This window comes from Phalacrocorax aristotelis, chromosome 4 (genome assembly GCF_949628215.1).
Source record: "Phalacrocorax aristotelis chromosome 4, bGulAri2.1, whole genome shotgun sequence".
Lineage (NCBI taxonomy): Eukaryota > Metazoa > Chordata > Aves > Suliformes > Phalacrocoracidae > Phalacrocorax > Phalacrocorax aristotelis.
In genome coordinates this window covers 49,900,916-49,906,915 of record NC_134279.1, presented here as the reverse complement: position 1 = coordinate 49,906,915, position 6,000 = coordinate 49,900,916, and positions in this window count along the sequence as shown.

The window sequence follows — 6,000 nt, the reverse complement described above, 5'->3', positions numbered from 1 at the left end:
GACAGGCAAAAATCTGCCAGCTTCAGGAAAGGTACCCAACAAAATTTCACAGCAATCCTCATATGATGTAAAGAACAACACCCTAGTCAGGATTAAAGACAAGGTAAATCCCAAGCTTGGAAAATAAAATACAATGCAAAAGGAGATTCTAAACCATGCCCAAAGCTCAACTAGTGTCCCTGCCTTACAGACTAGTCACAGGAAGACCAATGGGAGACATGAGGCTCTGTGGAGGAGTGAAACTCATTTTTTGATTGTGGAAGTGTCTAGTATTCAAGGATTGTTAGGAATGTAAGAAAACCCAGCCTTATCTTTTCTTGTCCTGTTTTGATACACAACCTCTCCTTTAATCGCCAGAAAATAAGCAAGCAAACAAGCAAAAAGCTGGGCTGACTACTCTGCCTGTGGTGCCCTGCACAGCAGGGTGTCTCCAGAGGAAATACAGAGTTGTGGATTTATAGGGACGGATGTGCTAAGGGGCTACAGCATCTCTGTAGTCATAACTGTCCCAGTACATGTGTTTGAGTATGCAGGTGTGGCACTGAATCTTTATGTTAGACTGCTGTAATCACTAACCAGACCTATCCTTTTTATATCAAGGAAGCGTTGTTACAGAGCTCCAGAAAACTGAAAAATCAGGCTTTCAAATACTTATTTTTAAAAAGCCCTGTTTTGTTAGGACAATTATGTTATTCTTGACTAGGCTTTGTAGGTTAATCATCTCAGTGGTGTCAGACCAATTTATAGTAGTTCAGGACTTGCCTCAGCAGAACAGGTTTCTAGATTTCTTATACTGATTTAGACTTCCAGATTATACATAAGCAATCAGATTTTCTGCAGAGAATGCACTCTGCATATTTATTATATAGCATGGGGAATTAGTAAAAGGCCTCTGAAAGGACAAGTACCAGATACAGAAAACAGGGATATTTCCTCCTACCACAATTACCTCATTTAAAGGTAGTCTGCACTGGTAAAAATGGGGACCATGAAACTTTGTCCAGTATGTAGACACCTGCTTCTTTTTTCACAGCTGCAAGGAAAAAAAAACCACAAACCTCTAACAAAGTATATTAACACAAATCAGAATTGCTAGAATCCTTGCCTTTCCTTGATGACACATAAATGTTCTACTCAGGTGGCTCCAAAGAACTGTGTATGAAATAAAAGAATCAACTACTTGTCCTCAAGATCTTGAAAAGCTCTAGCTAGACATTTCATAATGCATCTGCATATGATGATGCAATTTCATTCAGAGATGAAATAAGACTATATAAAGTTTAGTGTGAAAAACCTAACTACGCACTTTAAGATTACGACAAGAAGACATTACACCAGGTGCTGACATGTAAGGGACATACATGCTGATTATTAACCCCCGCTTCCCTACTGGAGCAGGGATTAGGGCTGGTCCTGCAACCCCTTTTGTGAGAAAGGCCTTTAAATGTGAGGCTATGGGCGACTCTAGAAGCTGTCACTTTTGTTCTCGTGGGTTCACTGCAATTTGAAAATGCCTTTGGAAGTCTTCATATCAAGGACACGTTGCTGGGAAAACAGCTAAGTTTCAAGGCACAAACCCAAATGTTTGTTATTGGGAAAGTTTTGTGCAAGGTTTTGATCAATTCTTGATTGCCTTAACAGAAATCAGAAATTGAAATAATGCTAAGTGAATATTTTTAATATATAATAGTCATGCAAGATTGAGAAATGCTTGCAAAGGGTCTCTTCTAGACAGGTGTGAGTTGAACTGTTCAACTGTGAGTTGAAATTGCCAGGCTGCACCTCCAAGGGGTGATACTTCTTAGTCATCCCCATCTTCCACACCCTTTCAAGAAACATTCCTATTAAATTTGCACATATATGGATGGTACACTCAGACATCACCTCAGTCTGGCACATGATTATGTTGAACATAAAAAACCATTCTGATACACACACAAAAAAGGGTAAGCAGAATGCTTACTATCCTGAGAACCAGTACTTGAAGGACATCTTGAAGGACAACAGAGTTCCTTTTGCATCGTAGGTCCTGAACTGAGAAGCAAATGTGTTTTGTTTATCAGATACAGAAACTTCATTCAGAGTGTGGCACTGGTATCAGTGATTCTGTGTGAACAGCACTTAGCAGGTTTTTAATAGAGGATGGTGACCTGAATGCTGTACATGAGAGTAAATCCATTAAGCCAGTACAGATGAGCAAAACTCATAATGATGGAGAGGAATGCCTCCAAATTAAGATTAAGTAGAATCTGACCCACATTAAGAAATGATGGACAGAAGTGTACAAATTTTAATAGATAATGCCATTTGAAAGGGTTTATTTAATTCATTACAATACTTATTAATAGTGATTTTTAATATTCAAAATAGTATCTTAATCTATAGCTTAATAAAACAGAATCCTTGAAACATTTCCTTTCTCTTCTCACAAGAAAACCTTAATATGCCTTTATTATCAGTGATAGAAAATTTCATTTCCTGAGCTGGCCAGAAATCTCTGTTGAATTTTCTACAGCTGATAACTTGAAACAATTCTTCGCATCACAAGAAGCTTCTTCTTCATGTCTGAGATACCTTTTTACCTGTCTTCACTTGTCTCTTGCAATTATGGTGATTTTTTTGATAGAGGTTCCTATTTGTTTCCTGGACATATTTGGTACAGTGCTCCTGCAGATTAGCTTTTGTAAAAGTGTAGAGTTTCAGTTTCCACAGAAAATAAATCCAGAGCTCCTATCTGTGAAGTTTATTAAAATATCCTCCTTTCTCCCTTCATCCAGAAAAAGAGATTTTGACTGAGGTTTTCAGAGTTTTGTTTTTATATTCCAGGGACTGTATTTGCAAAATACAATAAGTTATTCATAGAATCATAGAATACCATAGAATAGGCTGCCATCGAGCCATAGAACACATTGGAAGGGACCCCAAGGGTCATCTATTCCAACATTTCTTGGCAAATGCATGGTCTGGACAAGATGGCCCAGCACCCTGTCCAGCCAAATCTTAAAAGTATCCAATGTTGGGAAATCCACCACTTCCCTGGGGAGATTATTCTGATGGCTGATTGTTCTTATTGTAAAAATTGTCCTCTTGTGTCCAATCAGAATCTCCCCAGGAGTAACTTTTACCCATTACGCTTCACCTTTTCCATGTGACTGCTTGTAAAAAGGGAGTCTCCACCTTCTTTGTAGCCACCCTTTAAATACTGGAACATGGTGGTAAGGTCTCACCTAAGCCTTCTTTTCTCATGGCTGAATAAACCCAGTTCTCTCAGCCTTTCCTCATATGGCAGGCTTCCCAGTCCTTTGATCATCTTCGTGGCCCTTCTCTGGAACCCTTCCAGCCTTTTTTGCATAGTGAGGACCAAAACTGGACACAGTACTCCAGGTGTGACCTGACAAGTGCTGAGTGGGATAATGACTTCTTTATCTCTGCTGGCGATGCCCTTTTTGATTCAACCCAGCGTCCTGTCGGCCTTCTTGGCCGCAGCAGCGCACTGTTCGCTCATGTTGAGCTTTCTGTCCACCAGGACCCCCAGGTCCCTTTCCACAGAGCTGCTCCCCAGCCAGGTAGATACCAGCCTGTGCTGCACTCCTGGGTTATGTTTTCCCAGGTGCAAGACCTTACACTTGTCCTTGTTGAAATTCATAAGGTTCTTGTTGGCCCACTCTTGCAGCCTATCCAGATCTTCCTGCAGGGTGGCTCTCCCTTCGAGTGTCTGCTTCCCTACTTCAGTCAGTTTGGTATCATTGGCAAACTTCATCAGGCTACACTTGATCCCTTCATCCAGATCACTTATGAAGATATTAAACAGCCTTAGGCCCAATATTGGTCCCTGGGGTCCCCACTTGTGACAGGTTGCCAGTTTGAAAAGAGGCTGTTTACCACTCTTTGGGTCTTACCTGGCAGCAAGTTCCCCATCCACTGCACAGACCACCTGTCTAGACCATAACACATCAGTTTCTCTAGGAGGAGGCTGTGGGAAACCTTATTGAAAGCCTTGGAGATAATCCAGGTAGGCAATATCCACCGCTCACCCCACATCAACTGAGCAGGTTACTTTGTCATAGAAGGTGATCAAGTTTGTCAAGCATGATTTGGCCTTGGTGAATCTGTGTTGGCTTTTCCCAATCACATACTTCATTTGACTTGTGATAGCCCCCAGGAGCATTCATTTCATAACTTTCCCGGGGACAGACGGGAAAGTAAGATGGATGGGCCTACCCTGTGTATTAAAAAAATCTAGTAAAACTGCCTTCGCTTTGTTTGATACTTCTCCCTGTGCTCTGTACATTTCTAATGCCTTACAGAATGTGATGAGAGAGCAATCACCTGAAATATATAATTTTTACTGCTATAGAGGAAAGCATTCAAACATAAGACTGATGAAAGCAAGAAAAGAGATAGGGAAAAGTGGTAAAAACCTACCAGTCAGACTAATGGAAATTATTTTTTCCTGGAGAAGAGGAAAACCACTATACAAATATTTTCTCAGAGTAATAATTCCTTGTGTGCTCTCTTCCAGGTAAACCATATGTGTATATTCTCTTTTACTCAGAGCAGACTTAGTCACTGAAGACTACAGCTTAATGACAGTTAAAATCAACGTATGTTTTGAAATTGAACATTCGATACTTAGTACTGAAAATATAAGGTACACTGGAAATAACTAATATTATTTTAACCACCAGAATAATAAACATTTTTGGGTCTTTCCTACATGTTGAATCTTAAATGGTGTTTTGTTGAGAAGAATAGTTTTATGGAAAGCAGGCATCTATTACTTCACACGGTCGTGTCTCTGGAATTTCAGACACACTTCATTTTAGCCTTCTCAAAGGATGACAAAATCAGTCTGAGATCTCAGTCTTCTAGTTTCAGTTCTTTAACTAGTTGAATACTGAATAAAATGTTGTTGCTAATCATGCTTTAAAAAAAATACCAGCCACTTTTTTAAGAGACTTACCTATTTTTATGCTGTTTGGTCAAGTGTGTCCTGAGAAATACTATTGGATTTTACCTCAGGAGACAAAGAAAGACAATACAGTTTTTCAGAACCTTGTAAGAACTGGACATGGTCTTGGTTCCAAATCCCTGAGCATCCATAATTGAGATTCCAGAACAATCTCAGATGGTTAAAGAGTTTTACTATATCAAAAACTGAGAGAGAGTCCAAGGTTGATAATCATTAGAGTTTTTGAAGATCCAAAGTTGATCTTAGGTGAATAATTCCACATATACCCAATTCTTAGACAGGTCTCTTGAAAAAATATAGTTGTATCTATTCCAGACCTGTATCATAGGGATAGGCTGACAGGTTTCTCTTCAGAGACATACTATAAAGTGCTCGTATTCTACAATGCTGATGGCTGAAATTCTTCCTTTCAATGAGGGTTTATAGAAAACTAAGTAAAACAAAATATGTAGGATGTTCCATTTCATCTTATTTCATGTCTGGACTAGACTCTTCTGTTCTACTGACAAAAGTCAGCAAGAAATAGACCAGTTTCTTAAACTGCTTTGGGCCAGACTGAGTCCCTGATGTAGTCAGTTTTAATAGAGCAATGATGTTTGTACGAGATCAATAGCTTTGGGACAGCCACTCTCAGAATTATAGTCATTATGTATGTTAAGCAACTCTCCCTTTGAGATGATGAATAGCAAACAAACAAGAAGCTAATAAATGATTGCCCTCCTTAAATAAAAAAGAAGCCCAAGTGTGATCCCATTTCTAATAAAGAGATTAAGGAAAAGGTAATGAATGTAGGTATAGCAGCAAATAGATCTAAGAAAGTCTTTTGAAAGAGGACTTTCTATTGTTTTATGTGGAGGACGGGCAAGGCAATGACCGATACAGATGACCGGAAGAAGATTTTACTGTATTTCCTGTCCCACCACAGCAATAGCACAATCATTACATTGCAGTCATTTTGCATAGTTGTCTGAAAATGTGATTACCACCTATACCTATAGGCATATCCTAACTGCTTTCGTTGTGGTCCT